The 12,067-nt window shown below is 39.1% G+C and overlaps 1 protein-coding gene across 1 annotated transcript in view; it reads left to right on the top strand.

The window, feature by feature from the left end:
• LOC106657369 overlaps nt 1-12,067 on the top strand; it is a 103,746-nt gene that overhangs the window by 632 nt on the left and 91,047 nt on the right. The window lies entirely within an intron of this gene.

Genomic DNA, 12,067 nt, shown 5'->3' with positions numbered 1-12,067 from the left:
ATCAGTACTCGTGTACGTCCGTGCATATAAGTTGCGCATTCGGATTAGCGCGTGCGGAGTGTCTTTTTCCTTCGGCCGCGGAGCAGCTAGCTCAGTCCATTCATCCTGCGGGTATATATGAGAGAGAGAGAGAGATATAGAGAGAGCAGCAGCGCGTCAAGTGCGCGCGAGGGCGAACTCGTGACCTATTTGTGTACGCCAGTTTTTAGATCATCGCTCGATGTATATAATACGTGTGTATACGCGTATACACGTACACACACACACGCAAAACTTATAGATGTGTAAATGTAAATGTAAATTTCTGCGTAGTGGTAGGGGGCGCGCCTCTGTATCGTTTCGAATTTCCCGATTCAAATTAAAACCGTTACGAAAAAACAATCTATCCTAGAATTCCAGCAAATCATTCGGAAGAAAATACAATCGTTCAAAATTACGATCAGAATATAATATTGAGCTCGAATTGTTATTCCAGTCAATTTTAATCGGAGGGAGGTGCGTCGTTTCTAATTATACGATAGTGCGTGTGCTGCTGCGTCTAATAACAAGCACGCGCTACTCTATATACGCGGAAGAGTAGCAGTAGCAGCAAGTTATACCAACCGATATGGGTTCCGCGTGTGTTTGCTTTAGGAGCTCGCTCGCTGCGTGCGGGGGATACGGTGTTATTAATTACTCAGTTTTGCTTTCTAGCTTCTTGCGCGCTTTATTACGCTTTATCTTCCTCATCCTCCTCGCGCTACCCCCCTCGACTGCTGCTGCTGCTCCTCTTGCGCGCGTGTCGTTTGTTCTGCTTCTGCAGATACGATACACACACTTACACACAGCACGTATGTAATATATAGTACGTATCGTAAGTCGCTCGCTGGGTTGTATGCTTCTTGGGTGGAGCACGCAACGCAACCCCCCCCGCGCGAGTACATATAGAGAAACAGTTGAACTTCTGTGTGTGTGTGTGTGTGTGTGTGTGTGTGTGTGTGTGTGTGTGTGTGTGTGTGTCGAGCTGCGGCCGCGCGTTCATGAGCTAGATATATGTTAGAAAATTATTTTCTACTTACGCCTTGCTCTCTTGCGGGAGGTCTCGTCGATAATCATTGACTTTATAAATAACACACGAGAATATCGATCTTTTTCTTCTTCTCTTTTTTTATACGACTCGCATTTCTTTTTTTTTTTTTTTTTTGNCCTCGCTTTTTTTTTTTTTTTTTTTTTTGCTGAATCTATGCCGGTGTTGCTGCTTTTGCTAACGATTTTTTAATCTATCAAAGAGAGTTTATTTTTGTGGTGAGTATCGAGGCGGGAGTACAATAAAAAAATAGCCGCAGTCGAGCTATTCATACGCGTATATGAAATCGCGTCGATTACGATTCAAACAAAAAGAGAGAACGGTATTATTTCTCGCATTTCTCTGAAATAATCTCTGCGCTCGATTTTGACTTTTCATAAAAATATAGCATTTCGAGACGGGGGGTGAAAAAAAAAGAGCTCGATGCGAGAATTCAAAGCAAACAAAAACACAGCCTCGCAAAATAAAGCCGCGTGCTGCTGTTGCTGCTACTGCTGCAAGCTCATTTGAATTTATCGATTTGATGATTAAGTCCAAGCGCCCACATGCCGGGGCATTTGTTGTGAAAATTTTGCGTGATCATTTCTTCCTTTTGTTTTGTTTTTTTGTTTTCTCTTTTTTTTTTTGTTTTTTCGTTGAAAAATTTCCGAACAATGTTGAATGGCATAAGCGGTGGCAAACATATATCATACGTGACTTTTCGCAAAATTTATTGGCTTGCGACGTATACCACTACTATTTCGTAAAAAAAACTTCGGAGCTCGCACGAAAATAACCCCCAACTTTAATCGTTGCGTTTGAAAATTTCTCCTGACTGACGTTTTCGTTGCAATGAAAAAATTGCTGCCATACCTCCTTTTTTATGCTTACGTGGGTGGGAATAGAATGACACCCTGCATCTGATCGCACATATAGCACACACACACACGCGCGCTCGCTTGCGTTCGGGCGATCGGAAGCTCGGAAAATGCACGTCTGACATCTCTTCTTGGAAGGAAAAATTATGGATGTGGAAAGTGGATCAATAAAACTACGTGACAATGGAAATCTAACAATTCTCTTCGCTATTCGCGATAGACTTTCGAATCTTCATTCTAAAATATTTTTTATCCAATTATATTCGTTGGAAATTTAGATTTTAATTGAAATATAACGCTTTTAATGGAGAATCTCATTGGTATAAATAAAAATGATACGATACAATGCTATTTTTAATTTTCTTGAAATAATTGAAAATTTTTTTGGAGAAACTACGATGCAAAATCTAGCGAATGAGCAGAAGCCTGCGAATGAAGAGAAATGAAAGAAAGTTGCGAGCAAGAGAGATAGAGAGAAAATGGTTGAAAATTAGAGCCGAGAAAAAAGTACAAATATAGATATTTATTCACGCACTCTCGACTTAAATAGAAAATATAACTATATAGCCTCGAAAGAGCGGGGTGGAGAGAAAGAGCGCGATAACGCACAACACACGAATAGAAGTTTTTTGCCTTCTTTTGCTGTTCGTGTCCTTTTTAGCGTGGGATAACTTAATGAATTTATTGGACAACTGCTGGACCTCTTTTCCCGCATGCAAGCCAGCGCGGTATATGGCATGTAAAGCTTTATTAGAGGAGCGGCAAAATTGAAAACAGTCTTGCCCCTCGCAACGTGTACATAGCACGCACGTGTATACGTATACCGTACACGCGCGAGAAAAGAAAAAGCAGAATGAAGAAAATATTTCATGCACGCACAAAGGTTTAAATAATAATTGAAAAATCGTGTACAAAAGCCATGTTTGTTTTGTGTTAAGGAAAAAATTAAATTACCTTCTAATTATTTTATTCTTCAGCGTTCGCCTTTTCATGCAATTCTGTAACAGTAAAACATTTTTATTTTTCAGCCTTTGTTTTACAACATTGCATTCATATTAATTCTTTTTCGCCCAAAAAAATTAGAAATTACTCAAAAGATAACTTTTAATTGTACAGAAAATATACACCTTTTGATCTTCCACTGGAAAATGCAACAAAATAGTATATTTTTCCACTGGTGCCGTGGTTATTTTTTTTTTTTTTTTTTGAAAAATCAGGGATTGTAACCGAAGGCTAGGAGATTTTATATTAATACGTTACGATATTTTGATATGAACTAGTACGTATCTTTCATTAACAATTTTCACGTTTTGTATAATTTGAAATTTAACCCTAGATGTCACTTTCAAATCCACAAGTAAAAATCTCAACTATTTATAATATTTATAATCGATTTACTGTTTTATTTAACTAATATATTACTTTTACACATAAGTAGAATAAGTAAAAGTATGGTCCGACGTTGAACTTCTCTCAAATATTGGTGCGTTCGTTTAAAGAAAAGCAAAGTCTATAGTAATCCCATTTTTATTCATCGTTATGTAGAATCCGTTTATAAAAAGAATAAAATTAAAATTAACAACGTTAAAAAATTATTTTCACGAGAAAATTGAGTACTTTGCCGCCGATGCGTCTTCCTCTCCCCCGCGCGCTTCATGAAGAGTCGCTATTTTAAAAAAATGCAAGTTTAGTTTTACCCTTCTATTCATCATAGAGGGCGACGTACATGTGTGTAGGCTGCGCGCGAGATAGTGTATACGCTGACGTGATGAAATTGCCAGGCAGAGCATGTGTAGCTTCTCTCTGCGCCATCCAATCTCGGCGTCGTCGTTTGCGCACAAAACACTGCAGAGCCCCTCAGTAGCCTGCACACGGCAGCGGCAGGCAGGCAGGCAGGCAGGAGGCAATATATTATATGGCGCGATACATGCACACTTGCACTGGATTGGATTAGCCGCTGGCGCACAAGTCGCGCGTTCTCGCACACCAAGATTAATATTATAACTGCATCAAATTATCGATTAAATTTTTTTTCAATCCCTTTGACGCTTATTTGATAGTGAATGACAGACACCCACGGGTTCGCATCTGATGGCAAATGCTTCTGGTTTTGAAAGCAAAAAATCAAATCTTAACTGCTGGCAGGATTTACACCGGGACTAATACAATAATAATAATAATAATCGAAAATTTACAATAAATACTGTACAATTTATCAGTTAAAATAAACGAATTTGTATGTAAGCCAAAATAATATAAAAACAAAATCGAGTCCTTATTAGAATGAATAATATATGATATCTTTCTCTTTTGTATCATTGACATCACTGCGAAATATTCATATTTGACTTATTCATTGACTACTTAACGATCGAATAATCACCTTCATTGATACAATTATTTTTGAACGAGTAGCTTGAATGTAAAAACTTCAAAACATTCAGATTCGTTTTCTATTTCATGAAACTCTCGAAGCTCAGTTTAATACTTTACTTAATTTATTAAATTGCTCAATCCAATTTGTGTACTTTCTCGCTCGCCTTATAAAACATTGTATAATCTCGGTGGCATGGTATTTTAGGTGATCCAGGATTAACTGCATGAATGTCCACACTTATACACAGCTAGTAGTATATTGCAAGCTATACCCGTATATGTGTGAATACGGAATGTACACGATCGTGATGTACGTTATGGTTATTTCGGTGGATATGAAATCGTGAATATCCTTTGATATCACATTACGCATTCACGAAAGCCTATGGTTTACATAATTACGATATTGTTGTTGCATTAGATGATATACTTGCTAACAATACTACTAAATAATCAAATGAATGATTAAAACTAAAAGCGTTTAGTTATTCCGTCTGAAATTATTACTTGCACGGTAATAATTGAGAGTTGGGCCTGCATAATTCGCCATGTGCAGTAACGATTGAGATGCCTTGCATACGTGTAAATGTGTTTCTATACGCGACCGTAGTTTTCGGAATTAGCTTTGAATTCATCGTTCACGTTCTAGTGTGGTTGCATTATTGGTAGAAATCTGAATCAAGCTCCGTGCTAAGCCTGAACGATGCCACACAGTCGCTTTCGTGGAAATAGTATTATAGATCCGCAATATGTAAATGTAGAAGTTGTTAAGCCTCGCAGATTGGTTTGATGAAGCACTTGGTTTACTATCGCAAATTTTTGACTGCAGGTGGATAGTATCCACTAAAAGAACGTAAAACAATATTTGTTACATAAAAAATTGAATGTCAAATTCAAATACATCGTTTGTTGTATTCCGTAACAAACGTTAATTTTGTTTTTCTTCATTTTTATTAAAGTATTATTATAACGATTATTTGTTGGGAGAGCACTTTTTTACTTCGAGCAAATTGAAAAAGACGCGGAAAACAGTTGTGCCCGAGCTTAATAGCGTGGCACCATGTGTTTCTTCCTATCGGAGGCATTATTGTTTGAAACTATTTGTCGCAGCTCTATACAAGGTAAGAAGATACATAGGTCAGGGGTCACGGCGACAGCCGCCACTGCTGCTGCTGCTGCTGCTACTGCGTCCGTGGCTTGCGGGGAATATAACAAAGGGACGATGCTGCTGGTGCTGCCGCCGAGCTGTTAACCCATCGATGTCGTGTCACGCGCGCGGCGGTCTTAGATGACAACAATGGCTTGTACTTTACCTGCGTTACTGTATACATATGCATTAGGTGATTTACATGCGTTCAATCGAAACTGGGTATTGTCAATGAAATTGTCCCCGCTTATATCGATTGGAACTCGGTGACATAAATTGCGATTGTCCTGTTTAATCATTTATTGTTATTTATTACGAAATTCATAATTTATTATTCATTTATGGTAAAAATTATTCATGAGTACTTGAAATGGATACTTTGCGTTATCGGACCCCCATGGTACGCGCATTTTTATTTCTTCCCTGACTGACGTGAATATCATTTTGAATTAATGAGTGCACGAATGATAACATAAAATTTTCTTTACAAGTCACGAATTAAAATTATTCGTGTAAAATTTTTGAAAGCTCATTTAATATTAGAGGTGAATTTTATAAAATATTTTCACTTGCCAATTTTTTATTGAAATCTATAATTGAAGTATAAAATAAAATAATTAAAATATAATATAAAATTTCGAATGTCAATCTGTTGTCGAGTTTGATATCAGAAAGTGGCAACAGCCCTGAGCTACAGAATAATTGATACGATCTGATTTTAATTAGTATATGTTCATCAAGTCTTGAGTTATTTACATATTCGCAGTCGGCATATATGTAGCAATTAATGATCGATATGATAACAGTACATTCGGATAAATCCAAAGTCAGTTAAAACTTTACTTTTGTTTTACCAAAATAATCGAACGCAGCGTGAATTCGACATATTCATTCTACTTCTTATTCACAGTACTGGAATAAATCAGGAGCTCTAAAATAAAAATGTAATATTTACTTTGAACAAAATTTTCGATTTAAATCTTCCACACACACCATTTTATTCATGATTTCATTCAATAATAAAAAGTTTCGAACAGAGTTCAGTTAACTTTTCAACAATTTTTGTATAAACCCCTCTTGTTAGTTGCTAAGGCAGAAAGACGAAGAAAAGAAAGAGAGAGAGAGAGAGAGAGAAAAAAAAGAGGAACGTGTGTCCGCGCGCGAAGCGTATACGTCCTTCATATCCTTTTGCTCTAAGTATTCCGCTTGCGTGTGGGAGAGAGAGCCGAGTATAGTATAGTAGCTAGGTATATGTATATGCGTGCGTGCGAATGTGTGTACGTGCTCGTGCTCGTATATATTCTCTCGTGCCAGTTCTCTGAAACGAAGAGGGAGTGGTAACTGCTGCAGGGGAGTTTACTTTCTCCCTCTGAAGTCTTGACTTTCTGCAGGATCCATTGTTTTCCCCATTGGTATATAACGTATAATATATGGCTCTCGCAAAAAATGTAAGTCGGAAAATTTTATCTTCGTCACTCGGTGGAGCCGAAGCCATAAGTTGTCCAGCAGTCATTCGTTATCCTTTGCAATCGCTACGTATTAACGTGTATTCTGACGTTCTTCAACTTTTCGTAGACGAAAGCACTCGTTGCCGCCGTGTAGCCGACTACGAGTATCGACAGAGTGAACTGCAACTCGTCGGCGTGCGACTCCTTCTCTTCAGCATAATCCAGACTCTGATGCTTGCCTAATGAACTAAAATAGTGCTCGGATATTCCGGTCTCGTAGAGTCGTTGAAACATCCAATTAAATTTTGGCAGCAGCGGCCAATCGGGTCTAACGTCGTAGCCCATTATGGCGAAGTACGGCGCCTTCGAGAGTCGGATCACGTTATTCTCCTGGATTCCGATCAGCTGCAAAATGAAGGAGCCGGTCAGGCAGACCGCGTCCTCGTTCTTGTAAATTTTTTTCACGCAGTCCAGCATATTGTGCACGGGCAGCACCGGCCGCCCGGTCAATTGAGTCATCTGGGCAATGGTCACCGCGTGCGTGTACAATTTCAGATCGGGAGATCTCTGCAGATCGCTCAGGCTCTCCACCTCCGAGGTGTACTCGGAGGTGGTGCTGATGGCCGTCAACAGGGTCAATAGGTACGTGCTCGTGAGCGATGTGAGCAGTATCATAATTACCAGGAGCAGTCGTACCTTGGCGCCGCGCGCTCGATTGAACGCCAGATCGCCCATGGCGTTGGTGAACGTGCGTACGTACTCGATGAACGAGACGGACCAGGACAGATTCAGAGCCGCTCGGCACGTTATCACGAAGGCGACGAACACGCCGAACATCTCCATCAGCGTTTCCAATCGAAAGGCGTCGGCGAATTTTTTCGCGATGCTGACTTTGTCTTTGCCCGACACTATGATCAAATCGCGCATCAGGATGACGTTGGTTTGCATTTTCCAATAGTTGGCTATGATTTTTCTGCGAATGGTCATGTCTAATTTACTCGCTACCATGTCTTTCAAATAACCTTGGGGTTTGTCATTTTTATCGTACAACGTTAACGGTGGATACAGTTTTATCGTGTAATTCGCATTGATGTTATCGAGAGCTATTTCAATGAGTCCGCAATAATTTTCTTTAAATTCACTGAATCTAGACTCGGGTGTGTAAAGTGACGTATCCTGAACTTCTGCGCTGAGTATTAATTCGTACCCATCGAGGTTACTCGACGCATCGAAATAACACTTTTCATCGTGAACATCTAATATGCAATATCGATAATCGTTTTTTTTATCAAACTAAAACTGATCTTAAATTTTTATACAGTATTATAATACTTACCATTCGTAATTGGTATATTCGTCAGTTCACTTGATAGCAACGTCCAACTATCATTTTTTGGTTCTGACACTGCTACTATTTCCCAAAATGTTGTTGACAAAGAAGCGAATGGATTGAACGTATAGAGTATTACATTTTGATCGCATTTTATGTGTAAATAAATAGCTTTCATTATATTGAAGCTCCAGACCAAATGCAATATTGACGATGCTGGTGAATCGTTGGCATTTGAAAATTTATCAAAAATAAGGATTGACACTCTATTGCTCCAGTATACAGATTTACGGAAAGCGTCCAGAAATATTGAAAGCTCTGTTTCGGAGATTTCGTCGGTTATGACTAGTTTAATGGGAACATTCCTTTTTTTCAGCATCGACTCATTCAGTTTCAATTCATATGGAAACCTTTGATGCTCCGGTAAAATGAACGTATTGTTGACTCCGATTGAATTGAAAAATAATATTGACGAGTAACTTTGACTAAAAATAGCTAGTTCATAATCATTCCAGTTTCCATACATCATAATGAACGATTCTCTCTCGTAAGACCGGCGAAAACATTCAGCGATGCTAAATTTCTGAAAATAAATGAAATTCCAAGTATTTTCAGACATTACAAATTTAATTTTGCAACAACATACTAACCACTGCTGATAAAAATTTTAATTTATAATCTTCATCATCTTCATAATCTTCAAATGCTGCCTCAAATAAGTTTGAGTAAGCAAATGTTGAAAGTACTGTAAAAAAGTAAACAAACATAATCCATAACTTCATTGTTAGTTATGTTTTAGTACCAAAGCACACTTTTCTTCGTCTTATTTTAGTTGCTCGCTGCAGCGAGTTTGAATAGACTGTAACTTTATAAAACTAGAAATTCCGACGAGATAGTGTGATTTATTATTCGTTTAATTTACAGTCTCAACTATTTACATAATGTAATAGTCTCGTAAAATTGAATTATAAATGATAGAAAATTGCTTGACTATCCCTTTGGACTACTGAAATGCATACATTTGATTGCGATTCCGATTTATTATTAAAGGTCTAGCACTTTTAAAAAATCCAATTGCAGCAATAGAATTGAAAGTATTGTTGAATAATTAAGTTAAAGTCTTTTTCGTGAGAACTTTTCATTAGCCTATATTTTGAGGGGCCGCACGTCGATACAAATTTCAAGTTTGAAGGAGGCAATCAAAATTTTACCCTGTTTAATCTTAGAAGCTAACTTTATCTTCAAGTTCACAATTACAAGAGTACATAAAATCAATGGCCTAAGGCTGCGTACTTACAACAAGCTACATTGTGAGCCTAGCTCTTGTTGTCTAATAAATTAACCAAGTCTTTCATTACTCAAATAACATCGTCGAAGTTGTTCGCTGAAAAGCATGAAAAAAAACACACGTATTTAAAATAAAAAGTAAAAATAGTTACAAACGCGTAATACTTCATTCTCTAGTAAAATGTACATTTTTTTCAGTCGTTCATCATGCGCCACTTTTTTTTAATGTTTGACCCAACGCTGCCCATAGTTATGCGATTCTCCGCTGTGTGCGTGAGTACAAGGCATACCTCATCGTCTGGCAGTCTTACTTCGCATATATATATATAAAAATAATGCGCTGGGTTAAATGCGCTCTCTCAGTTGGAAAATCAGGGCGACCCTACACATAGTAGTACATTATATACGTGTATAGGTGGAAACCAACACGAAGCCAAAGTCGATTGCCATTTCGTCTGCCGCTGCTGCTGCTGCTACTATACTGCATACGCCGCTCTCGGGCGTGGTCTCTGTACCAAAGAGAGAAAGAGAGAGAGAGAGAGAGAAAGCTATAACAAAGTTTTACGCTCACCACCCATACGCGCGCGCGCGCACGTGAACACCAGTCGATTTGAAAAGTTTCTACTCTGTTTTGTGTGTGCATGTATGTGCCTCGGCTGCTGCTGCTGCTGTTTCTGCTCCGATGTGCAGTGGGTATACGTATGCACGTATACGCGCGCGAGTGTGTGTGTGTGTGTGTGTGTGAAATTAATGTCGCTTTGGCGGGCTAACGACTCGACTGCATACTCAAGTGCGAGGAGAGAAAGGAAAGTTTCTAATTAATGCAGCAGGCAGATGCCATATACTGCCGGATATCTATTTGTCCCTTCGCAAATCCAGCTCGCGCAAGCTTTGATGTTATTCACAAGTATAGATGGATAGATAACGACATTTATATCGTAGCTATGTATATGTGCGCGTGTACGTACGTCCTTGTTTCGAATTATCAATCACGCTCTGCGCTCTGCGAGCGTACTTGCACCACGTAACTCGAATCTTCATCGTCGCGGCGAATAGATCGAATACTCATTGCGTTTTTGCCACGCTAGTTTCAAAAATTTGTTGAAAAACTTTTTATCGCTCTTAACCACGCGCGCTAGTTTTTTTTTTGCGTGCCAAGTTCGTGTGGCATCAAGATTCGATTAGGGACACGCAATGTTTGACCAAGTTTTTTTTTGCCGCATAGTTCATGCAAAAGCCCTCCCTGTGTGAATTGAAACTTTTTTTTTTTGCGAGGAACTATGGTTTGAAAATTTTTGATGAATTACGGAGGTAAAAAATATCTTCCGCGAAACTGAGTTGAATATTTTTGTAAACTAAGTGAAAGGTATCTTTCTCGTAAAAAGCAAGTAAAATATTTAATTAAGTTTCTAAGCCCGGGAGCAAAAGTACTGGGACAAAACTTATTTTTAAAGCAAACGAGTGGAGCTACTATTCACGTACAGCTTGCCATCATTTAACTTGCAACTAATGAAAATTTCATTAAATTACGAGATTTACATTTTCTTGAATCATTTCGCTAACGTATCTTTTTCAATCTGTATATAAATTAAAGATATTAGATCTGTGTTATTTATTGAAATCCTTTGTTCGCATTATCTCTCTCTCTCTCTCTGTACAAGTGCGCGCGTGCATCGAGAGAGAAAGACTTTGAAAGCCCAACGAGAGGTGATAAATTTGCCCGGGAAATTTTCCCGCAGACTTATGCGAGAGCAGAAAAGGACAATGCACTGCGCGCGCGGGAAAAAAAGAATACGACGCGACACGGGCCGAGGGGGCGCGCTCTATCTGGCTAATTATGCATCGGATGTGCAGAGGCAGAGAGAGCGAGCGCTGGTTTAAATAGTAAATTATACCAGAGAGCTGACCATTGTATATAAGGCCATAAACAACTATTAGCAAGGCCATTTACTATAAGCCGCTCTGAATTATTCACTCTCTCTCTCTCTCTGTCTCTCGGCGTTGTAGTGGGGTGTGTGTAGGTGTTCTCGAATTTATTTGTTTAGCGCTTTTATCGTCCATTGTAATGGAGCCAGCCAGCGAGCGAGCAAGCATGCTTTCGTCTCGATCAGGCGAGCGTGTTTGACAGAGCAACAGCTGCTGCTTTTGCCGCCTAAACGTACTTACACGCGAGCACGATAAGTAGATTTTCGCACGAAAAAAATTTTTTATACATCCGCATAAAAGCTCAGAGTTAGTAGGTCAAAAGGTAAAGGAGCAGGCCGAATTTTTTCTTGTGATATATGCTCGGAGCTGATATAAGCTCTCGGTCTGCCTAGGATATAGCAGCGGCAGTAGAAGCAGCCGCCTGCAGCCCCAACGCGCGCATACCACGAGAGATTTATCCGAAAGAAACGAATTGTCGGGATTACAGAAACACGCTGGGAGTAGCACCCACATACACACACACACACACGCCTGCAAGCTTACATTATATGTACGTTGTACGTCACCGAGGGCTTTTCCTCGCGGCTGTTAAATACCAATTTTTACGTCGTCGCAAATTTTTCTCTCTCT

The sequence above is a fragment of the Trichogramma pretiosum genome, unplaced genomic scaffold (genome assembly GCF_000599845.2).
Source record: "Trichogramma pretiosum strain Unisexual culture from Peru unplaced genomic scaffold, Tpre_2.0 scaffold1, whole genome shotgun sequence".
Classification (NCBI taxonomy): domain Eukaryota; kingdom Metazoa; phylum Arthropoda; class Insecta; order Hymenoptera; family Trichogrammatidae; genus Trichogramma; species Trichogramma pretiosum.
Note: the sequence above shows the minus strand (reverse complement) of the source record. Positions and strands in the feature narration are given on the sequence as shown.